The sequence below is a fragment of the Pleurodeles waltl genome, chromosome 4_2, assembly GCF_031143425.1.
Source record: "Pleurodeles waltl isolate 20211129_DDA chromosome 4_2, aPleWal1.hap1.20221129, whole genome shotgun sequence".
NCBI lineage: Eukaryota > Metazoa > Chordata > Amphibia > Caudata > Salamandridae > Pleurodeles > Pleurodeles waltl.
Genome location: NC_090443.1, coordinates 284195307 through 284221551, shown reverse-complemented (window position 1 = coordinate 284221551; position 26245 = coordinate 284195307).

Genomic DNA, 26245 nt, shown 5'->3' with positions numbered 1-26245 from the left:
ACACCAAAGGTCAGTGATAAACTGGGGAAAACAAAACCTCCACCGCCACGCCAACAGAAATACGCCCACACTATCACGACACACGAATCCACGCGCCGGTCTTTCAACCGCGGTATTCCATTGGCGGTACACACCGCCGCGCTCAAAATACACACACACATACAAAACACCGCCACATTGGACAATTCGAAATACACACACCTGATACACATATAAAACCCACACCCACATCACCCACAAACCCCTACGACCACTATTACAGAGAGAAGGCCACAGAGAGACACCACCATCCACAAACTAGCAGCCACAGGCACACAACACCATCACCCACACAACTTCCACGCACAAAACACCACACACCACTACATATCACCACATTTATCACCACACACACCACCCCACACATCACCTACACCACCTCATGGCACGGCAAAGACACCCCAGGTTTTCGGAGGAGGAGCTCAGGGTCATGGTGGAGGAAATCGGCCGGTTAGAGCCACAGCTATTTGGAGTACAGGTGCAGCACACCTCATTTGCAAGGAAGATGGAGCTATGGCGAAGAATAGTTGACAGGGTCAACGCAGTGGGACAACACCCAAGAAATCGGGATGACATCAGGAAGAGGTGGAACGTCCTACGGGGGAAGGTGCGTTCTATGGTCTCAAGACACCACCTGGCGGTTCAGCGGACTGGCGGCGGACCCCCACCTCCTCACCCACAACTAACAACATGGGAGGAGCAGGTCTTGGCGATTCTGCATCCTGAGGGCCTCCCAGGAGTCGGTGGAGGAATGGACTCCGGTAAGTCAAACCTTTAACTACCATATCCCCCACCCTACCTGCATGCTATCACATACCCCCACCCTCGCCCCACCCCTATCACTCCAACTCCTCACAAATGTACCAATATCACAAACCACACATCCCAACACCAAGCCCTGCAAGCAACAACAACGCATGGACACCCATCACTAAAGCATGCCCACTGCACATACCCATACACCCCCCTAAACCATCATTACACAGGCCCCCACACAGGAATGCCAGCACTGGGGTACACGCTCACCCACCCATTGCACACCATGACACACACAGATGCAATAATCATGCTTTTCCACCCCTGCAGGGCCACTACCCAACGTCACCAGACAGGAGGGTCCAGACATCTCCACCCCACCCACAGAAGAGGCCCACAGTGATGACAGCAGCTCTGCCAACTGGATCTAGATGACCAGCCCGGACCATCGTGGGCCTCGGGACAGTCGGTTCCCCTCACACAGGCACAGGCCACCACAGTCCTTCCGCCCTCTGGTAACACCAGCACAGCACCCACCCAGCGGGCCCATATCTCCGTCCCCAGGAGACGTCAATCAGCTGTGTCCACCACTACAGGGAAACCAGGATAACCCACCACCCCAACAACAACAGGGACCTGGGGGCAGTGGTAGTGGGCACACGGTCCAGGGAACGGAGGCCCAGGAACACAGGGGAACTGGGAGGGCTACTGTGCGAAAAGGGGCGGACAGGCCAAGGGAACCCACTCTCCACCAGGCCCTCTCCTCCATCATGGGAGCATACCACCACTCCCAGGAGACGATGGCAACGGTCCTGGCCAAGTTTCAGGAGACCCAGCGCATGCAGGAGGAACAGTATTTGGGGGTTCAGGGAGGAACTCAGAACCATCATCTCCGCCCTGGGCACCATCGTAGGGGTGCGGAAGGAAATACACAACACCAGGAGGGACACTGTGGCACTACAAGGGGCCCCTGACACTAGCATGGACGATGAACTGCCCACCACCTCTGCCGGCGCTAATGGACAGGAGGCACCGCCACAGGACCACCACACCAGCACCCCACCCCCTGCAGATGGAGAACCAGCCCGCAAATGGTCCCTGAGATCCAGGAACAAGACAGAGCACGATGCCAAGACCCACGCCAAGAAATTAGACCACCCTGATTGTCAACCCACTGTCCCACTTAGTCACCCTGTCCATATTGAAACTGCCCCAGCTCCACTTCCTATGCCCATATGGGCAATGCACCTATGAGACAAATACACTGGACTCTGCCATGGATACTCCTCCGCCATCACCCCTCACCATTTAACTTCCCCCTCCAATATTTTATATGTAAATAAACACACCTAAAGCACCAAAAGATCTGGAGTCTGTCTGTGATTTTGAAATAGTGTATTTGCAATTACAGTGACAACATTTTCTGGAAATAGTAATGTCAACATACCTATGTCACACAGCTCCAGTCCCTGAGGAATCTAAGCAGATGACACACGTTGGGACCCACACCTGTGAAACCGTAAGGGAAAGTGGCAACTCAGTGACCATACACTGGGTGAAATCGACAGACAGGATAGAGGTAGAAGTGTAAAAGTATTTGTAGCAGGCAGGAATGTATTCTCACCTGTGTTTCACTGGAAATATTGCTGGATGACTGAGTCCCTGTTGTCAATGTCTTCTTCCTCTGCTTCCTCCTCATCACTGTCCACAGGCTCCACAGCTGCCACAACACGGCCATCTGGACCATCCTCCTGCAGAAAAGGCACCTGGCGTCGCAAAGCCAAGTTATGAAGCACACAGCAGGCCACGATGATCTGGCACACCTTCTTTGGTGAGTAGAATAGGGATCCACCTGTCATATGGAGGCACCTAAACCTGGCCTTCAGGAGGCCGAAGGTCCGCTCGATCACCCTCCTAGTACGCCCATGGGCCTCATTGTAGCGTTCCTCTGCCCTGGTCCTCGAATTCCTCACTGGGGTCAGTAGCCATGACAGGTTGGGGTAACCAGAGTCACCTAATAGCCACACACGGTGCCTCTGGAGTTGACCCATCACATTAAGGATGCGCTATTTTGCAGGATGTAGGCGTCATGCACTGAGCCAGGGAACATGGCATTCACATGGGAGATGTACTGGTCGGCCAAACATACCATCTGTGCATTCATGGAATGGTAACTCTTCCGGTTCCTGGACACCTGTTCACTCCTGTGGGGGGGACCAAAGCCACATGGGTCCCATCAATGGCACCTATGATGTTGCAGATATGTCTAAGGGCATAGAAGTCACCTTTCACTGTAGGCAAGTCCTCCACCTGAGGGAAAACGATGTAGCTCTGCATGTGTTTCAGCAGGGCAGACAACACTCTGGACAATACGTTGGAAAACATAGTCTGGGACATCCCTGATGCCATGGCCACAGTTGGTTGAAAAGACCCACTTGCAAGGAAATGGAGCACTGACAGCACCTGCACTTGAGGGGGGATTCCTGTGGGATGGCGGATTGCTGACATCAGGTCTGGCTCCAACTGGGTACACAGCTCCTGGATTGTGGTACGGTCAAACCTGTAGGTGATTATCAGATTTCTTTCCTCCATTGTCGACAGGTCCACCAGCGGTTGGTACACCGGAGGATTCCACCATCTCCTCACATGTCCCAGAGGACGGTGCCTATGAAGGACAACAGCGACCAGAGAGTCAAACAAGTCAGAGGTATGTACCCACAGTCTACACAGAACACGATTCATACACAAAATCTTGCCTGTATGTGTGTTGAGAGTAGGCCTAGGTATGTGTGACGCAGTTGGTAATTAGGCCATGTGGGCCCCTGAAATGGCGGCTGCCTGACCTGTAAAGTGGGACAATGGGATGTGAGGTAACTGCGCTGGCGTTGTACACCGTCACGGTAGGCGGTCAAAGACCGCGGCGCAATGCTGCATTGGTTAACATTGGACCCTATGGGTCCCAGGAGCCAATGACGATGTAGGCCGGCAGTGATGGTACGCACTGCTGCGGACGTGACCGCCGCGGACGTGACCGCCATTTTCTAGCTGTTGAATCACTCGATACCTGATCTTCGACAGGAGAGGACCTACACTGCAAGTGCTGCTGTGACCTCGGTCTGGAAGAGACAATGGCTCGTGCGTCTGGGGAAGGGCCCCTGCCTTCACATCGGAGGAGTTGGAGAAGCTCGTCGACGGGGTCCTCCCCCAGTACACGCTACTCTACGGTCCTCCAGACCAACAGGTAAGTACACAGGCAGCATGTTGTATGGGCTATGCCTGTGTGGAGAGGGCGGGTTGTAAGAAGGAAGGGGGCAGAGTTCTGAGTACATGAAAGACGGTGGGTGCATGTGCCACATGGCAAGGGTAGGGATGGGGGCCACTCACTTTGACGGCGCAGTTGGTATTGACTTCTCTTCTTCCCCTGTACATTTCATGTAGGTCAGCGCCCACCAGAAGAAGGAAATTTGGCGTGCCATCGCCAAGGACGTCCAGACCCTAGGGGTCCACCACAGACTGAGCACCCACTGCCGGAAGAGATGGGAGGACATTCGCCGCTGGAGCAAGAAGACGGCGGAGGCTCAGCTGGGGATGGCCTCCCTACGTGGGAGGGGTGCCCGTCGAACCATGACCCCCCTGATGTTCCGGATCCTGGCGATGGCCTACCCAGAGTTGGATGGGCACTTGAGGGCCTCACAGCAGACACAAGGGGGTGAGTACACTCTCATTCTGCTGACTTTGCGTGCAGTGTAGGGGTCTGGGTGGGGGAGGAGGGCTCTGGGTTTCCCTAGGCCAGGGTGAGTTCTGTAGGCTAGGCCCCTTCGTAAGGCATGGCCCTGTGGCCTCCAACCCCACCTCTGTAGAGTGCCAAATACAGGTATTCATGCACCTGTGTCATCTATGTGTGCAGATGTCATCCATAGCCTTGTAGGCCATTTCCCAGGAATTGCACTGTAGAGCCCAACAGCGCGACGTAGTGCAGGGAGCTGCTGTGTCTGTCTTGTCCACCAACGGTAGCAGTAAGCCATGCACTCAACCTGTCTTTCTTCTGTCCCCCCCCCTTTTTTGAGGTCTCCCTGTTCTTGTGTGCATTAGCATCATCAGGCGGAGGAGCAGTGGCACCGGAGCACGAGGGAGCTGCATCCCACATTGCTATGGAGGGCCACACTATGGACTCTGAATACACCAGTGGGACGGAGGGTGAGGGGAGCACCACGGCGGTGATAGGAGCTGAAACCAGCGACACGGACTCGTCCTCCGATGGGAGCTCCCTTGTGGTTGCGGCAACATCTGTGCCCCCCACTACTACAGATACAGCTGCCACCCCCCCTACCAGCACCGCCCTCCCAGCAGCCCCTCAGCGTGTGCCCCGTGCCCGCTCACCCAGGAGGGTGGGCATCACCTTCGCCTCAGGCACCTCAGCCCCAGCCCCTGTCACCTCTGCTGCCCTCAGTGAGGAGGCCATTGACCTCCTGAGGTCCCTCACTGTTGGACAGTCTACCATTTGAATGCCATCCAGGGTGTAGAAAGGGAGTTGCAACAAACCAATGCATTCCTGGAGGGCATTCATTCTGGTCAGACTGCCCTTCATCGAACCTTTCAAACTCTGGCCTCAGCACTGATGGCAGCCATTGTCCCTGTGTCTAGCCTCCCCCTCCCCAACTTCCTCCACCCAGACCCAATCCCCTGTACCTCTGCCTCTCCCAATCACACCATGAGACCAGCCTGCACACACCTCACCACACAAGGGAAGCTCAGGCAAACATAAGCACCACACATCACACAGGCACTCACGCAAGCATCACACACATACAGACACAACAACATCCACTGCCTCCATTGTGTCCCCCTCCTCCTCGTCTCCCTCCTCCCTCCCAGTCTCGTCTACACTCACACCTGCATGCACTACCACTACAGCCACTACATCCCGCACCAGCACACCCACTACCACACCCTGCTCACGTACAGTCACCACCCCCACTACCATTCACACGTCCCCTGTGTCCTCTCCCAGTGTGTCTGTGACGCCCCCTCCCAAGATACACAAACGCAGGCACACACCCACCCAACATACATCCACCTCACAACAGCATCCAGCGCATGCACCTGCACCTGCACCTAAAGCCACAAAAGCTACACCTCCTACAACCACCACCTCTTCCTCCACTCCCAAACCCCCGCCAGCGACCCGTCCGAGTGTCTCCAAACAACTTTTCCTGTCCACCCTTAACCTATTTCACACCACCCCCCGTCCAACTCATAGGTCCCGTACTAGCACCTAAGCCACAAAATCACCGGGACAAGTGGTGTCTGTTGTCACAGGTATGTGGAGTGCACCGGCCACCAGGACAGCCAGTGTGTCACGGAGCCAGAACACAGCCAGTCCCCCCCCTGTGAAGCACCAGAAGTTGGCCAGTGCCCGGCGGGAGAGGGGGAAGACTCCAGCCACCCAAGCCGCTGACAGGGGTCCTGGGGGGAGTGTGAACTCAGCTGTGACTCCTCCCAAGGTGGGGAAGGGGCAGAAGAAACCCGCAAAGTCTGGGAGGAGCAGCACGCCGGAGAAGACCGCCATCATCCCCGCTGGCCAGGAGGCCACCGCCAGCCCCATCGTCGCTGCCCAGGAGAGCCCCGCCAGCCCCATCGTCGCTAGCCAGGAGGCCACTGGCAGCCCCATCGTCGCTGCCCAGGAGGGCCCCGCTAGCCCCATCGTCGCTGCCCAGGAGGGCCCGCCAGCCCCATCGTCGCTGCCCAGGAGGACCCCGCCAGCCACAGCCCAGCTGCCCAGGAGGGCCCCGCCAGCCACAACACAGCTGCCCAGGAGGGCCCCGCCAGCCACAGCCCAGCTGCCCAGGAGGGCCACGCCAGCCACAGCCCAGCTGCCCAGGAGGGCCACGCCAGCCACAGCCCAGCTGACCAATAAAGGACCACCAGCCCCAGCCCAGCTGGGCAATGAAGGACCGGCAAGTCAAGCACCGCTGAACAGGGCAATCACCGCTGAAGAGGGCAAGCACCGCTGAACAGGGAAAGCACCGCTGAACAGGGCAAGGACCGCCAAGTCAAGCACCGCTGAACAGGGCAAGCACTGCTGAACAGGGCAAGGACCGCCAAGTCAAGCACCGCTGAACAGGGCAAAGACCGCCAACTCAAGCACCGCTGAACAGGGCAAGCACCGCTGAACAGGGCAAGGACCGCCAAGTCAAGCACCGCTGAACAGGGAAAAGACCGCCAACTCAAGCACCGCTGAACAGGGCAAGCACGGCTGAACAGGGCCAGGACCGCCAAGTCAAGCACCGCTGAACAGGGCAAGGACCGCCAAGTCAAGCACCGCTGAACAGGGCAAGGACCGCCAACTCAAGCACCGCTGAACAGGGCAAGCACCGCTGAACAGGGCAAGCACCTCTGAACAGGGCTAGGACCGCCAACTCAAGCATCGCTGAACAGGGCAAGCACCGCTGAACAGGGCAAGGACCGCCAAGTCAAACACCGCTGAACAGGGCAAGGACCGCCAACTCAAGCACCGCTGAACAGGGCAAGCACTGCTGAACAGGGCAAAGACCGCCAAGTCAAGCACCGCTGAACAGGACAAGGACTGCCAACTCAAGCACCGCTGAACAGGGCAAGCACCGCTGACCAGGGCAAGGACCGCCAAGTCAAGCACCGCTGAACAGGGCAAGGACCACCAAGTCAAGCACCGCTGAACAGGGCAAGCACCGCTGAACAGGGCATGCACCGCTGAGCAGGGCAAGGACCGCCAACTCAAGCACCGCTAGCCCATGAGCGGCAGGGGCAGTGACGCAACTGGGACCGTCACGGGGTGAGTGATGCACTCTGGGCACCAGTCCCCCTCCAGAACCAGTGGAGACATGCATCCACTACCTCTGTCCTGCACAGGATGAAGCACTCTGGGCACCAGTCCCCCTCCAGAACCAGTGGAGACATGTATCCACTACCTCTGTCCTGCACAGGATGAAGCACTCTGGGCACCAGTCCCCCTCCAGAACTAGTGGAGACTGTTATCCACTTGAGAGACTGTGGCTTTGCACTTCCCAGGATGGTACAGTGGGCAATCCACCCACTGTAGAGACTTGTGAGACTGTGGCTTTGCACTCCCCAGGACGGTACAGTGGGCAATCCACCCACTGTAGAGACTTGTGACACTATGGCGTTGCACTCCCCAGGACGGTACAGTGGGCAATCCACCCACTGTAGAGACTTGTGAGACTATGGCTTTGCACTCCCCAGGAAGGTACAGTGGGCAAACCACCCACTGTAGGGACTTGTGAGACTGTGGCTTTGCACTCCCCAGGATGGTACAGTGGGCAAACCACCCAATGTAGAGACTTGTGAGACTGTGGCTTTGCACTCCCCAGGATGGTACAGTGAAAATCCACCCACTGTAGAGACTTGTGAGACTGTGGCTTTGCACTCCCCAGGATGGTACAGTGGGCAAACCACCCACTGTAGAGACTTGTGAGACTGTGGCTTTGCACTCCCCAGGATACATCAAATGTTTCCTATCCACCATTGACCTCTTCCCTACCCCTGCCCCCCGTCCTGCATGTATGGCCAGGCTATCACAAACCCAGCCAAGCACCTCAGCCACACAGTCCACGGGCCTAGTTCCATCCACACCTACTCGTGGTGGAAAGGATTCCAGGCCACATATACAGAAGGGGAAGGAGCCTGCACCAGCAGGCAAGAAGGGCAAGGAGCCTGCCCCAGCAGGCAAGAAGGGGAAGGAGCCTGCACCTGCCACCCAAAAGAGCAAGAATCCTGCACCAGCAGGCAAGAAGGGCAAGGAGCCTGCACCAGTAAGCAAGAACGGCAAGGAGCCTGCACGTGCCACCTGAAAGGGCAAGGAGCCAGCACCAGCAGGCAAGAAGGACCAGGAACCTGCACCAGCAGCTGTCACGGAGCCCCACCACCAAGCATGGTTGTGCATCCATCCGAGGGTGCTGGGCCTGTGCAGGAGCCTCCCACCACCACCAGCACCACCACAGTGCATCCATCCGAGGGTGCAGGGGATGTGCAGGAGCCTCCCACCACCACCCACTTGAGAGACTGTGGCCTTGCACTCCCCAGGACAAAGCACAGGTTATGTTGCCCCCTTCAGAACCAGTGGGCAAAACACCCACTTGAGAGACTGTGGCCCATCACTCCCCAGGACAAAGCACAGGGCATGTTGCCCCCTCCAGATCCAGTGGGCAAAACACCCACTCGAGAGACTGTGGCCTTGCACTCACCAGGACAAAGTACAGGGCATGTTGCCCCCTCCAGAACAAGTGGGCAAAACACCCACTCGAGAGACTGTGGCCCATCACTCCCCAGGACAAAGCACAGGACATGTTGCCCTCTCCAGAATCAGTGGGAAAGACACCCACTCGAGAGACTATGGCCCATCACTCCCCAGGACCAAGCACAGGGCATGTTGCCCCCTCCAGAACCAGCGGGCAAGACACCCACTCAAGAGACTGTGGCCTTGCACTCCCCAGGACCAAGCACAAGGCATGTTGCCCCCTCCAGAACCAGTGGGCAAAACACCCACTCGAGAGACTGTGGCCTATCCCTCCCCAGGACCAGGCACAGGGCATGTTGCGCCCTCCAGAACCAGCGGGCAAGACACCCACTCGAGAGACTGTGGCCCATCACTCCCCAGGACCAAGCACAGGGCATGGTGCCCCCTCCAGAACCAGTGGTCTTGTTTCTGCATCGGCTGAGGTGCCCCCCTCCCCCTGAGGTGCCTGCCTATTTGCCAACCAATGCCCCTGCAGTGTTTTCTCCGTATTGATGCAGGTGACAAATGGGGCCTTGGACTTTGCCATGTAGCCATGTGGCCCAGACGAAGTGAGGACTGGGCAGTGTCCCTTTTTCTGTACATGTGTAGATATCTGTGACATTGGCTAATTTATTTTTATACTGTGTTGATATTATTACACTCACTTTAGTAAATGTGTTTTGTCATAGCAATATTCAGCTGATTTAGGGGGATTAACTAGCTTTCTTGTGTATCTGGTTGTGTGTATGGGGTGTGTGAATGGGGTGTGTGTGGTGTGCGTATGTGTCACTCTCTTTTTCCTTCCCTCTTCCCTTGTGTGCTAGGCAGTTGTACTCACCGTCGTCATCTTCGCCGGCATAGGTGTTTGTGGTGGGGCAGAACGTAGATTATTATCGGAAATACATGCAGTTCAGGTTCCATGGCGGTATGGTTGTTCCCTGTGTCTCCAATGGCGAGTCCTTTCACTTCTGAGCTCTGTTTCCGCCAGGCTTTTAATGTTGTTGGTACCGCCCCGGAAAAGGTGGCGGTTTGCAGGGTCTTAATATGGTGGGCGGAATTTTTACTTCTTCCTGGCTGTAGGCGGCTACCGCCGTGTGGCTGTTGTTTCCGCCCTGGCGGTCAGTGTGGTACATTGGCTGTCTTTTGGAGATCTTTCCACCATGGTCATAATTTGGCAGCAATTAATGCCGGCTTGCTGGTGGTATTACCGCCACTTTATCCCCGACTGCCAGGGTCGTAGTGAGGGCCAAACGCGTTGTCCACGTAGAGGGAGATCACATGGACTCTGTCCGACAATGGAATGCCCCAGTGATGTCCATCCTTCTGGAGTCAGATGGCCACTGTCTCCATTGCCAGGGCAAACAACAGAGGGGACAGTGGGCTGCCCTGCCATGTCCCTCGCCAGACTGAGAACAAATCCGACACCAGAGGACCCAACTGCACCCGCAGAGAATGATTACTGTATAAGAGGCAGGTACATGCGAGGAGATGCTTCTCGATGCCCATTCGGGCCAGTACCTGGAAAAGATAATCCCAAGAAAGCGTTTCAAAGGCATGTCCAGAATAAATGCTGCAGCATAGTGGAAGAAGCCACACCCCTGATCCTGGACGTGGAACAAGTGGCAAATATTCTGTGAGGTATTCCATCCGGGGACAAACCCATTTTGATCACCATGGACCAGCATTGGGATGACCCGTGAGAATAGACCAGCCAAAATCTTGCCTAATATTTTGTTATCCGCTCCTAAGACAGCTACTGGTCTGTAGGAGCTCAGTAATGTTGGATCGTGGTTGGGTTTAGGGATTGAGACCAGGAGGGATTCCCAAAGTGATCCTGGCAGGATCCTTAATTGGACCACCTCCTCATACACCACTGTTAATTGGGGGGCCAGCTTGGATGCGAAGGTAGAATAGTACTCAAGTGATAGACTGTCTAGGCCAGGAGTCTTGTTACGTACCAGGGCGGTCATTACAACATTGGCGGTAAAAGCCACTTACCGCCGTGCAGAAGACCGCCAACACACCGCCACGGCCTCAGAATTCCGCCACTGCTAATATGACCCACATCTCAAAATCCGACAAAATTCAGACACCCACACAAGTCCGCCACACCAAAGGTCAGTGATAAACTGGGGAAAACAAAACCTCCACCGCCACGCCAACAGAAATACGCCCACACTATCACGACACACGAATCCACGCGCCGGTCTTTCAACCGCGGTATTCCATTGGCGGTACACACCGCCGCGCTCAAAATACACACACACATACAAAACACCGCCACATTGGACAATTCGAAATACACACACCTGATACACATACACAAACCACTCCCACATATCTATTGCAATATAAAACCCACACCCACATCACCCACAAACCCCTACGACCACTATTACAGAGAGAAGGCCACAGAGAGACACCACCATCCACAAACTAGCAGCCACAGGCACACAACACCATCACCCACACAACTTCCACGCACAAAACACCACACACCACTACATATCACCACATTTATCACCACACACACCACCGCACACATCACCTACACCACCTCATGGCACGGCAAAGACACCCCAGGTTTTCGGAGGAGGAGCTCAGGGTCATGGTGGAGGAAATCGGCCGGTTAGAGCCACAGCTATTTGGAGTACAGGTGCAGCACACCTCATTTGCAAGGAAGATGGAGCTATGGCGAAGAATAGTTGACAGGGTCAACGCAGTGGGACAACACCCAAGAAATCGGGATGACATCAGGAAGAGGTGGAACGTCCTACGGGGGAAGGTGCGTTCCATGGTCTCAAGACACCACCTGGCGGTTCAGCAGACTGGCGGCGGACCCCCACCTCCTCACCCACAACTAACAACATGGGAGGAGCAGGTCTTGGCGATTCTGCATCCTGAGGGCCTCCCAGGAGTCGGTGGAGGAATGGACTCCGGTAAGTCAAACCTTTAACTACCATATCCCCCACCCTACCTGCATGCTATCACATACCCCCACCCTCGCCCCACCCCTATCACTCCAAATCCTCACAAATGTACCAATATCACAAACCACACATCCCAACACCAAGCCCTGCAAGCAACAACAACGCATGGACACCCATCACTAAAGCATGCCCACTGCACATACCCATACACCCCCCTAAACCATCATTACACAGGCCCCCACACAGGAATGCCAGCACTGGGGTACACGCTCACCCACCCATTGCACACCATGACACACACAGATGCAATAATCATGCTTTTCCACCCCTGCAGGGCCACTACCCAATGTCACCAGACAGGAGGGTCCAGACATCTCCACCCCACCCACAGAAGAGGCCCACAGTGATGACAGCAGCTCTGCCAACTGGATCTAGATGACCAGCCCGGACCATCGTGGGCCTCGGGACAGTCGGTTCCCCTCACACAGGCACAGGCCACCACAGTCCTTCCGCCCTCTGGTAACACCAGCACAGCACCCACCCAGCGGGCCCATATCTCCGTCCCCAGGACACGTCAATCAGCTGTGTCCACCACTACAGGGAAAACAGGATAACCCACCACCCCAACAACAACAGGGACCTGGGGGCAGTGGTAGTGGGCACACGGTCCAGGGGACGGAGGCCCAGGAACACAGGGGAACTGGGAGGGCTACTGTGCGAAAAGGGGCGGACAGGCCAAGGGAACCCACTCTCCACCAGGCCCTCTCCTCCATCATGGGAGCATACCACCACTCTCAGGAGACGATGGCAACGGTCCTGGCCAAGTTTCAGGAGACCCAGCGCATGCAGGAGGAACAGTATTTGGGGGTTCAGGGAGGAACTCAGAACCATCATCTCCGCCCTGGGCACCATCGTAGGGGTGCGGAAGGAAATACACAACACCAGGAGGGACACTGTGGCACTACAAGGGGCCCCTGACACTAGCATGGACGATGAACTGCCCACCACCTCTGCCGGCGCTAATGGACAGGAGGCACCGCCACAGGACCACCACACCAGCACCCCACCCCCTGCAGATGGAGAACCAGCCCGCAAATGGTCCCTGAGATCCAGGAACAAGACAGAGCACGATGCCAAGACCCACGCCAAGAAATTAGACCACCCTGATTGTCAACCCACTGTCCCACTTAGTCACCCTGTCCATATTGAAACTGCCCCAGCTCCACTTCCTATGCCCTATGAGACAAATACACTGGACTCTGCCATGGATACTCCTCCGCCATCACCCCTCACCATTTAACTTCCCCCTCCAATATTTTATATGTAAATAAACACACCTAAAGCACCAAAAGATCTGGAGTCTGTCTGTGATTTTGAAATAGTGTATTTGCAATTACAGTGACAACATTTTCTGGAAATAGTAATGTCAACATACCTATGTCACACAGCTCCAGTCCCTGAGGAATCTAAGCAGATGACACACGTTAGGACCCACACCTGTGAAACCGTAAGGGAAAGTGGCAACTCAGTGACCATACACTGGGTGAAATCGACAGACAGGATAGAGGTAGAAGTGTAAAAGTATTTGTAGTAGGCAGGAATGTATTCTCACCTGTGTTTCACTGGAAATATTGCTGGATGACTGAGTCCCTGTTGTCAATGTCTTCTTCCTCTGCTTCCTCCTCATCACTGTCCACAGGCTCCACAGCTGCCACAACACGGCCATCTGGACCATCCTCCTGCAGAAAAGGCACCTGGCGTCGCAAAGCCAAGTTATGAAGCACACAGCAGGCCAAAATGATCTGGCACACCTTCTTTGGTGAGTAGAATAGGGATCCACCTGTCATATGGAGGCACCTAAACCTGGCCTTCAGGAGGCCGAAGGTCCGCTCGATCACCCTCCTAGTACGCCCATGGGCCTCATTGTAGCGTTCCTCTGCCCTGGTCCTCGGATTCCTCACTGGGGTCAGTAGCCATGACAGGTTGGGGTAACCAGAGTCACCTAATAGCCACACACGGTGCCTCTGGAGTTGACCCATCACATTAGGGATGCGCTATTCTGCAGGATGTAGGCGTCATGCACTGAGCCAGGGAACATGGCATTCACATGGGAGATGTACTGGTCGGCCAAACATACCATCTGTGCATTCATAGAATGATAACTCTTCCGGTTCCTGGACACCTGTTCACTCCTGTGGGGGGGACCAAAGCCACATGGGTCCCATCAATGGCACCTATGATGTTGCGGATATGTCTAAGGGCATAGAAGTCACCTTTCACTGTAGGCAAGTCCTCCACCTGAGGGAAAACGATGTAGCTCTGCATGTGTTTCAGCAGGGCAGACAACACTCTGGACAATACGTTGGAAAACATAGTCTGGGACATCCCTGATGCCATGGCCACAGTTGGTTGAAAAGACCCACTTGCAAGGAAATGGAGCACTGACAGCACCTGCACTTGAGGGGGGATTCCTGTGGGATGGCAGATTGCTGACATCAGGTCTGGCTCCAACTGGGTACACAGCTCCTGGATTGTGGTACGGTCAAACCTGTAGGTGATTATCAGATTTCTTTCCTCCATTGTCGACAGGTCCACCAGCGGTTGGTACACCGGAGGATTCCACCATCTCCTCACATGTCCCAGAGGACGGTGCCTATGAAGGACAACAGCGACCAGAGAGTCAAACAAGTCAGAGGTATGTACCCACAGTCTACACAGAACACGATTCATACACAAAATCTTGCCTGTATGTGTGTTGAGAGTAGGCCTAGGTATGTGTGACGCAGTTGGTAATTAGGCCATGTGGGCCCCTGAAATGGCGGCTTCCTGACCTGTAAAGTGGGACAATGGGATGTGAGGTAACTGCGCTGGCGTTGTACACCGTCACGGTAGGCGGTCAAAGACCGCGGCGCAATGCTGCATTGGTTAACATTGGACCCTATGGGTCCCAGGAGCCAATGACGATGTAGGCCGGCAGTGATGGTACGCACTGCTGCGGACGTGACCGCCGCGGACGTGACCGCCATTTTCTAGCTGTTGAATCACTCGATACCTGATCTTCGACAGGAGAGGACCTACACTGCAAGTGCTGCTGTGACCTCGGTCTGGAAGAGACAATGGCTCGTGCGTCTGGGGAAGGGCCCCTGCCTTCACATCGGAGGAGTTGGAGAAGCTCGTCGACGGGGTCCTCCCCCAGTACACGCTACTCTACGGTCCTCCAGACCAACAGGTAAGTACACAGGCAGCATGTTGTATGGGCTATGCCTGTGTGGAGAGGGCTGGTTGTAAGAAGGAAGGGGGCAGAGTTCTGAGTGCATGAAAGACGGTGGGTGCATGTGCCACATGGCAAGGGTAGGGATGGGGGCCACTCACTTTGACGGCGCAGTTGGTATTGACTTCTCTTCTTCCCCTGTACATTTCATGTAGGTCAGCGCCCACCAGAAGAAGGAAATTTGGCGTGCCATCGCCAAGGACGTCCAGACCCTAGGGGTCCACCACAGACTGAGCACCCACTGCCGGAAGAGATGGGAGGACATTCGCCGCTGGAGCAAGAAGACGGCGGAGGCTCAGCTGGGGATGGCCTCCCAACGTGGGAGGGGTGCCCGTCGAACCATGACCCCCCTGATGTTCCGGATCCTGGCGATGGCCTACCCATAGTTGGATGGGCACTTGAGGGCATCACAGCAGACACAAGGGGGTGAGTACACTCTCATTCTGCTGACTTTGCGTGCAGTGTAGGGGTCTGGGTAGGGGAGGAGGGCTCTGGGTTTCCCTAGGCCAGGGTGAGTTCTGTAGGCTAGTACCCTTCGTAAGGCATGGCCCTGTGGCCCCCCACCCCACCTCTGTAGAGTGCCAAATACAGGTATTCATGCACCTGTGTCATCTATGTGTGCAGATGTCATCCATAGCCTTGTAGGCCATTTCCCAGGAATTGCACTGTAGAGCCCAACAGCGCGACGTAGTGCAGGGAGCTGCTGTGTCTGTCTTGTCCACCAACGGTAGCAGTAAGCCATGCACTCAACCTGTCTTTCTTCTGTCCCCCCCCCCTTTTTTGAGGTCTCCCTGTTCTTGTGTGCATTAGCATCATCAGGCGGAGGAGCAGTGGCACCGGAGCACGAGGGAGCTGCATCCCACATTGCCATGGAGGGCCACACTATGGACTCTGAATACACCAGTGGGACGGAGGGCGAGGGGAGCACCACGGCGGTGATAGGAGCTGAAACCAGCGACACGGACTCGTCCTCCGATGGGAGCTCCCTTGTGGTTGCGGCAACATCTGTGCCCCCCACTACTACAGATACAGCTGCCACCCCCCCCTACCAGCACCGCCCTCCCAGCAGCCCCTCAGCGTGTGCCCCGTGCCCGCTCACCCAGGAGGGTGGGCATCACCTTCGCCTCAGGCACCTCAGCCCCAGCCCCTGTCACCTCTGCTGCCCTCAGTGAGGAGGCCATTGACCTCCTGAGGTCCCTCACTGTTGGACAGTCTACCATTTGAATGCCATCCAGGGTGTAGAAAGGGAGTTGCAACAAACCAATGCATTCCTGGAGGGCATTCATTCTGGTCAGACTGCCCTTCATCGAACCTTTCAAACTCTGGCCTCAGCACTGATGGCAGCCATTGTCCCTGTGTCTAGCCTCCCCCTCCCCAACTTCCTCCACCCAGACCCAATCCCCTGTACCTCTGCCTCTCCCAATCACACCATGAGACCAGCCTGCACACACCTCACCACACAAGGGAAGCTCAGGCAAACATAAGCACCACACATCACACAGGCACTCACGCAAGCATCACACACATACAGACACAACAACATCCACTGCCTCCATTGTGTCCCCCTCCTCCTCGTCTCCCTCCTCCCTCCCAGTCTCGTCTACACTCACACCTGCATGCACTACCACTACAGCCACTACATCCCGCACCAGCACACCCACTACCACACCCTGCTCACGTGCAGTCACCACCCCCACTACCATTCACACGTCCCCTGTGTCCTCTCCCAGTGTGTCTGTGATGCCCCCTCCCAAGATACACAAACGCAGGCACACACCCACCCAACATACATCCACCTCACAACAGCATCCAGCGCATGCACCTGCACCTGCACCTAAAGCCACAAAAGCTACACCTCCTACAACCACCACCTCTTCCTCCACTCCCAAACCCCCGCCAGCGACCCGTCCGAGTGTCTCCAAACAACTTTTCCTGTCCACCCTTAACCTATTTCACACCACCCCTCGTCCAACTCATAGGTCCCGTACTAGCACCTAAGCCACAAAATCACCGGGACAAGTGGTGTCTGTTGTCACAGGTATGTGGAGTGCACCGGCCACCAGGACAGCCAGTGTGTCACGGAGCCAGAACACAGCCAGTCCCCCCCCTGTGAAGCACCAGAAGTTGGCCAGTGCCCGGCGGGAGAGGGGGAAGACTCCAGCCACCCAAGCCGCTGACAGGGGTCCTGGGGGGAGTGTGGACTCAGCTGTGACTCCTCCCAAGGTGGGGAAGGGGCAGAAGAAACCCGCAAAGTCTGGGAGGAGCAGCACGCCGGAGAAGACCGCCATCATCCCCGCTGGCCAGGAGGCCACCGCCAGCCCCATCGTCGCTGCCCAGGAGAGCCCCGCCAGCCCCATCGTCGCTGGCCAGGAGGCCACTGGCAGCCCCATCGTCGCTGCCCAGGAGGGCCCCGCTAGCCCCATCGTCGCTGCCCAGGAGGGCCCGCCAGCCCCATCGTCGCTGCCCAGGAGGACCCCGCCAGCCACAGCCCAGCTGCCCAGGAGGGCCCCGCCAGCCACAACACAGCTGCCCAGGAGGGCCCCGCCAGCCACAGCCCAGCTGCCCAGGAGGGCCACGCCAGCCACAGCCCAGCTGCCCAGGAGGGCCACGCCAGCCACAGCCCAGCTGACCAATGAAGGACCGCCAGCCCCAGCCCAGCTGGGCAATGAAGGACCGGCAAGTCAAGCACCGCTGAACAGGGCAATCACCGCTGAAGAGGGCAAGCACCGCTGAACAGGGAAAGCACCGCTGAACAGGGCAAGGACCGCCAAGTCAAGCACCGCTGAACAGGGCAAGCACTGCTGAACAGCAAGGACCGCCAAGTCAAGCACCGCTGAACAGGGCAAAGACCGCCAACTCAAGCACCGCTGAACAGGGCAAGCACCGCTGAACAGGGCAAGGACCGCCAAGTCAAGCACCGCTGAACAGGGAAAAGACCGCCAACTCAAGCACCGCTGAACAGGGCAAGCACGGCTGAACAGGGCAAGGACCGCCAAGTCAAGCACCGCTGAACAGGGCAAGGACCGCCAAGTCAAGCACCGCTGAACAGGGCAAGCACCGCTTAACAGGGCAAGGACCGCCAACTCAAGCACCGCTGAACAGGGCAAGCACCGCTGAACAGGGCAAGCACCTCTGAACAGGGCTAGGACCGCCAACTCAAGCATCGCTGAACAGGGCAAGCACCGCTGAACAGGGCAAGGACCGCCAAGTCAAACACCGCTGAACAGGGCAAGGACCGCCAACTCAAGCACCGCTGAACAGGGCAAGCACTGCTGAACAGGGCAAAGACCGCCAAGTCAAGCACCGCTGAACAGGGCAAGGACTGCCAACTCAAGCACCGCTGAACAGGGCAAGCACCGCTGACCAGGGCAAGGACCGCCAAGTCAAGCACCGCTGAACAGGGCAAGGACCACCAAGTCAAGCACAGCTGAACAGGGCAAGCACCGCTGAACAGGGCATGCACCGCTGAGCAGGGCAAGGGCCGCCAACTCAAGCACCGCTAGCCCATGAGCGGCAGGGGCAGTGACGCAACTGGGACCGTCACGGGGTGAGTGATGCACTCTGGGCACCAGTCCCCCTCCAGAACCAGTGGAGACATGCATCCACTACCTCTGTCCTGCACAGGATGAAGCACTCTGGGCACCAGTCCACCTCCAGAACCAGTGGAGACATGTATCCACTACCTCTGTCCTGCACAGGATGAAGCACTCTGGGCACCAGTCCCCCTCCAGAACTAGTGGAGACTGTTATCCACTTGAGAGACTGTGGCTTTGCACTTCCCAGGATGGTACAGTGGGCAATCCACCCACTGTAGAGACTTGTGAGACTGTGGCTTTGCATTCCCAAGGATGGTACAGTGGGCAATCCACCCACTGTAGAGACTTGTGAGACTGTGACTTTGCACTCCCCAGGATGGTACAGTGGGCAAACCACCCACTGTAGGGACTTGAGAGACTGTGGCTTTGCACTCCCCAGGATGGTACAGTGGGCAAACCACCCAATGTAGGGACTTGAGAGACTGTGGCTTTGCACTCCCCAGGATGGTACAGTGGGCAAACCACCCAATGTAGAGACTTATGAGACTGTGGCTTTGCACTCCCCAGGATGGTACAGTGAAAATCCACCCACTGTAGAGACTTGTGAGACTGTGGCTTTGCACTCCCCAGGATGGTACAGTGGGCAAACCACCCACTGTAGAGACTTGTGAGACTGTGGCTTTGCACTCCCCAGGATACATCAATGGGCATGGAGCCCCCTCGTGGATCTGGCGTCGTGCACTCATCCGGCTGAGGTGCCCCCCCTTCCCTTCCCCCTGAGGTGCCTGTTGTATTTCTATCTGATGCCCCAGCAGTGTTCTCTCCGTCATGTTCGGGTATCTTGTGTGGGCCTCGCCCATGCATTTTAGGCCCAGTGGTCCACGGACTATGAATGGTGCAATATCTGGACTACTGATCGTGGTGTATATTTTGTTAATAGTGTATATATATATTAATTTTGCTTACTGAATTTCTATATATTACAATGGTTACACTCATTTCCTTTTGTCTTTGCATTCTTCCAGGGGGGTTGGGGGTGTTACTGTAATGTTTGGATATGCATTGGTGTGTGTGTTGTAGTGGGTTAGGGTGGGGGTTGGGGTGTTGCGTGTGAGTGTCCCTGTTTTTTGCCTCCCCCCTCCCTTATGTCGTAGGTGCAGTACTCACCGTGGTCTTCGCCGCCGGTGTTGGTGCTCCTGGTACAGGAGCAGGAAGACTAGCGCAGGAAGAATATGGAGTTCTGGCTCCATGGTGTCCTCCTTCCTCGTGGAGTGTGTAGAGGTGAGCGTTTTTGCTTCGAAATGCCTGTTTCTGCTGTGTTTTTATCCGCGGTGAATCTGCCCCGGAAAAGGTGGCGGATTGGCCTGTCATGAAAGTGTGGGCGGTACATTGTCCTCCGCCTGTCTGTTGGCGGTGACCGCCGAGCTGTTTGTTAGTACCGCCGTGGCGGTCGGAGTGTTAAAGTGGCTGTCTTTGTTGGCGGTTTCCGCCACGGTCGTAATTCCCCAAAAAATTCCGCCGGCCTGTTGCCGGTCTTACCGCCGCTTTAACACCGTCCGCCAGGGTTGTAATGACCACCCAGGTCTTTATGGCCTGGTAGACCTCTTGGACTGTGATCTGTGCATTTAGTTCTGCCCTGTTGACCGCCGGGATGCTCAGGAGATATGTCTGTGACAGAAAGGCTGTAAGGGTCATTGTGGAAACTGCCGTTGGGGTGTCATAAAGGTCAACATAATATTGAGTGAATTCCTGGAGTATCTCCTCCTGTTCACGAGGAGTCCCAGCAGCTTGGGGGTGGATTCTCCATAATCAGAGGAGTGGGTGACTCTTAGCAGTAAAGCCACACCAACAGGTATCCCAACCTGTCTCCCTCCCGGTGGGTCCTGGCCCTGTGGGCAGCAAAGTTAAAATGCCACTGGCATCCCAGTTGAGTTGCGACAGCCTCTTTCTCTTGGAGACGTTGGTTGGTAATATCTGCGTGTGTGTCAGGGTGTCTATCCAAAGTGGCCAGATGTGATTCTGCTGCACAGATTTTTTGGTCTAATGTCCTGTGGAACCCTATTATGGGGCTCATTCTGAGTCCGGCGGGCACCGCCCGCCGGGCGGAAACCGCCCAAAGACCGCACCGCGGTCAAATGACCGCGGGGGTCATTTTGACTTTCCCGCTGGGCCGGCGGGCGATCTCCAGAAGATCGCCCGCCGGCCCAGCGGGAAAGACCCTGCAACAAAGAAGCCGGCTCCGAATGGAGCCGGCGGAGTTGCAGGGGTGCGACGGGTGCAATAGCACCCGTCGCGATTTTCACTGTCTGCATAGCAGACAGTGAAAATCTTTGTGGGGCCCTGTTAGGGGGCCCCTGCACTGCCCATGCCAGTGGCATGGGCAGTGCAGGGGCCCCCAGGGGCCCCACGACACCCGTTCCCGCCATCCTGTTCCTGGCGGGTTTTACCGCCAGGAACAGGCTGGCGGGAAGGGGGTCGGAATCCCCATGGCGGCACTGCAAGCAGCGCCGCCATGGAGGATTCCCTGGGCCAGGGGAAAACCGGCGGGAAACCGCTGGTTCCCCTTTTCTGACCGCGGCTTTACCGCCGCGGTCAGAATAGCCCTGGAAGCACCGCCAGCCTGTTGGCGGTGCTTCCGTTGCCCTCCACCCTGGCGGTTTCAAACCGCCAGGGTCGGAATGAGGGCCTATATCTTTTATGCAAACTCCCCATGTTTCGACCTTGAATGTGTGCCACTCTGTGGCCGGCTCCCTGGCGAGTTGTGGTCTATGAAGTATTGCTGTATGTGGGTGTCTTGCACATCCTGAAACACTGGGTCGTCTAGAGTGTTGTGTTGGAGATGCCATAAGGGACCGGTGGTCACGGGGTAGCCAGCACATATCCACTGCATGCGCTGCATGGTCTGCCGCAATTCTCCCCAGGTAGTCAGAATGTCACACATTGGGGAAGAGGGAATGGGAGCATACAAACTGATATAGTCAAATATATAGTTGGTGAGGTGGAGAATAAAAGGAGTATTATCTGTCCGTAGGGAAGCATGTGTGCCATACGTCTGTGAGGGACCAGTGTTTGGTCCATGCACAAAGGTGTGTTGCTTGCCGGCACAGAAGCGTGTGGGGTAATGGAGGGTGCGATCTATCTAGTGTTCTGTCAAGAACACTATTTTAATCGCCTGAGAGGAGTCAGGGGAGGTGGGTTTTGTGGGCCAGGAATTCGGACAGTTTTCCCCAGAGAAGGTGTTGATTGATATTGGGAGCATAGATGCTGCCGTTCAGCAATGGATTACCATTTAACCTACCCTCCAATAAGACATATCGGCCCTCCTTGACTACAATAACCCCCGTATCCCGGAAGAGTAGGCCAGGTCTCACCTAGATCAGGGCGCCTGCGCGTATGCTTAATATGTGGTATTGTGTATGTTCCCTCGCCAGCAGCGGCATAGTCAATTAGGCTGCAGTAATGTGCATTTCTTGTAGGAGTATGATATTAGCATTCTAGTGGCGCACATACGAGTAGACCATGTATCTCTTCCTTGCCGTGTGCATGCCCCTCACTTTGAGTTAGGAATCGGATGCTCGTAAGTAATAGCATGGAGGGGGGATGAAGGTACAGAGGGAGGACGTCCCATTTGTCCAATGTCCCTCTATTGAGTCCTTAAATTATGCCATTTATTGTGGAGGCCCATTATGGTCAGCCTGAAGCCACCAGGGGAGGGGAAATCACAGGCTGTAGGATAGGAACTGTGTATAAAGTGTATAGAACTGGGGGAGTACTTTGCAACCGGTGGTATGCCCAAACGCTGGGTATGTCATTTCATCTATTGATGTTGGGGGTATTGTGGTGTGAGAAGAAAGGTGGGCAAGCTTGCATGCCTCGAGTGTTGTTGCATGTGTCAAACAGATGGATCAACAGTTTCTGATGTGTTGGAGGGGTGGGGCTGTCCGCAGGCCAGCGGCCGCTGGGGGGTGTCTAGTGATCTATCAATAGCCAGGGGGCTTAGCACATTTTACACACTAGTCATTGTGGAATATTTGCCGTTGAAACATCCCACTCCCACCCTCACTAACATCATTGCGTATTCACTTTAGCAGAAGAGAATAATATGAATGGCTAGTGGGGGGGTGGTGGCCGTTAGATTAAACCCTCAGCTGTTTGTGGTGTGACTACAGGAAGTATCTGTGAGTCCTGAGGCGTGGTGGTCGAATCCATTGATTCCTCATCTGACAAGAAGAGGTGGGGTCCTGTGTCTCCATCCCTGAAGGTGGCCATCGGGCCGTCGCAGCCAGGGTAGCCCCCCATTAAAGATTTGCACTCATTAAAGATTTGCTCCAGGTCTGGGGAGGCGCTCGTCTAACCCTGAGAGGCCACTACCCAATGTGGTCGGGCTGCCCAGCATCTCCTAGGGTGGACAGGCTAAAAATGTATGCTTGTCAGGGCCATCAGCTCTCTCGTCCAGCCACTCCAAGGCCTCTGTTGGGTCAGTAAAGGAATAACTCTTTTTGTTGGCAATGATTTAAGTGGGCTGGAAAGAGTAAGGAGTATTGAAGGCCAAACTGCCTGAGATGTCATTTGGCTGTCACAAAGGAGGTAAGTTGCTGCTGGACCAGTTGGCGCACCAGTTGGTCCAGGGCGCGTGCTGGAATAGGCCCCCAGCAGCCGATGGGGAGGCAGGCAGGGAGGCTTGCTCCTGCCCCCAGCAGCCAATGTCATGGCCGAAAGGGTGCTGGGCAGTCCTCACCAATCATCGTGTCGTGCCCCTAGGCCAGTGAGTCAAGCGCCTCCTCTCAGCGCAGTGTCCCGGGGACAGGCGCAGCAACACTGCACATAGGATTGTTCAGCACAGGTGGTCCACTCCAGGGATCCCCACAGTGGGGGCACCAACTCACATTGCTTTTGGGATGGGGGTCAGCATCAATTCCCCCATGCCCACACTCTCTGTCCCCTCCGTCGGGGTGGGCCATGCCGCAGGAAGGCTCAACGCCCTTGTGGTCTGGGTGGGTTGGGCCTTGGCAGATCTCAGCCCCATGGCAGTGTCAGTAGCCCTCCTCCAGGCTAAATGTTCCCCGCCGCCCTCAGGAGTCAATCACTGGTGACTCCATCTACAAAACAAATATGTATTTGTGGAGGCCTAGAGCGGAGCTCTGGGTCTATGCGTCCATCATTGCTGCTGGCGTAGCCATGCCCTCTGCCTTCTTGCTCCTTGTTATTGTTTTACCATGTGGCTCGCAGCCATTTTGTGCATCCAGCCAGTGTGTATTTGCTATAGGCTTGCATAGGTTCTTCTTTGTTCCCCATGCCTCCTTGCTCCTTGTTGTTGTTTGACCATATGCCTGGCTTCCAATTTCTCCATTCAGACAATTTCTCCATTCAGACAGTGTCCCTTTGCCATAGGCTTGCATGTGTTCTTTGTTTGCCATGATTCCTTGCTCCTTGTTGTTGTTTTACCATGTAGCGGGCAGCCTTTTTGTGCATTCACCCAGTGTGTATGTTCAATAGGCTTACATGCAAACATCATTAATTATTGATCATTTGTTTATTTTAAGTTTATATCTTATTTTTGTATTTTAGTTCTCCATTTACATTTTTAATTTTTATTCTATTTTTAATGAATTTTTGTTTTACTTTTTACATTTATTTTAATTAAATTTTTTGTTTTTTTATTTCTTGTTTTTTAAGTTTAACTTATAATTTTATTTTTCATTTTGTAAATTTTTTTTATTTCATTTTATTTAAATATGCATTTTATCTCAATCCATCCATCCATCCACATTCATTCCTCCATCCATCTATCCACCAAAAGCGCACAGCCGCACTACAGCATTCAGTTTCTTTATGTGTATAATAATTCAATTTCATCCTGGACACCCTGGCTGTGGTGCACTGCAGACAAATCAGCAGCATAATTCATTTTTTAATTATTAGTCCATTTCCCCAGGCCCTCCTTGCTGCCATAGGTGTTTTAAGGATTATTTCATTTACCTTTGCACCTCTCTCTGACTAACAGAGGTGTTTCCTTTAAAACAGATGGAGATAAAGCAAAGAGCTATGGTGGTCATTACGTCCCTGGCGGTCAGAGACCGCCAGGGGTAATGTGGCGTCCGTACCGCCAACAGGCTGGCGGTACGGAGGCCCTTATTACGACCGCGGCGGTAGCGCCGCGGTCGCACCGCCGGGGCCGGCGGTTTCCCGCCGTTTTAGCCCCGGTGGTGATAATCCGCCAGGGCAGCGCTGCAAGCAGCGCTGCCCTGGGGATTATAACACCCCTACCGCCAGCCTGTTTCTGGCGGTTTGCACCGCCAGGAAGAGGCTGACGGTAAGGGGTGTCCTGGGGCCCCTGGTGCCCCTGGGGGCCCCTGCACTGTCCATGCCACTGGCATGGGCAGTGCAGGGGCCCCCTAACAGGGCCCCGGCCAGCTTTTCACTGTCTGCATAGCTGACAGTGAAAAGCGCAACGAGTGCTACTGCACCTGTCGCACGGCCGCAACACCGCCGGCTCCATTAGGAGCCGGCTCCTATGTTGCGGCCTCATCCCCGCTGGGCCGGCGGGCGCAAACCAAGTTTGCGCCCGCCGGCCCAGCGGGGATGTCGTAATGGGGGCCGCGGGAGTGCGGCCGCATTGGCGGCCGCATGGCGATTACCGCTTGGCGGGCAGCGGTAGCCGCCCGCCAAGGTCGTAATGACCCCCTATATCTTCATGTTGTGCTGCCTTATTTGAAATTACATTTTATGGTGTGGTGGTGTTGTTTGACTTTACAATGTTTGATTAAATTATATAAGTAACAGACTGTACTACCATTGCATTTGTCTGTACTGTTTCAACCTGCAGCGATGCCATGTTTGACTAACTTCATGTTAATACTTGCTTGGTTGCTTGGATTTCACATCACCTGTAGTACTGCCAAAAAGAAGGCCTGTACAGCTGTAGTAAGTCTTCAAATCTCTTCCGCTTTTGCAGCTTAGTGCCACTGCCAACTCAGAGCTTTAGGATGACCCCAATGAACGTTGCTCCCAAGAAAGTGGTCGGTGAGAAGAAGCAGCTTTCCACTGGTGGTATACCCATGGCAACCTTTTTCTTGAGATATGTGCCTGCCACACCGGCCTCTGGGGAGGAACCTGGGTGCAGCACTCCTACATCTACAGCACCACTCCAACCTAAGCCCAAGACCATGTCTGTCGGTGAGGCAGCCACTGCAATCATGGCGAGGCCGACAAGCAGTGACGTTGAATTGGATTTGTGTCTTTCACAAAATAGTACCCAATCATTTCAGGAAACAGAGAAAATTGGACAGCAGCCGCAGCCAGCAATAGTAGATCTTCCTGAAGTTGGAGCCGAACAGAAGGTCGAGCTTCTGCCAAGCAAGAACTTCTTGTTTTGGAATCAATGGCTCCCAGATCTCCAGCAAGAAAAAGGAAGGGTACTACTCCACCATCTTCTCAAAGC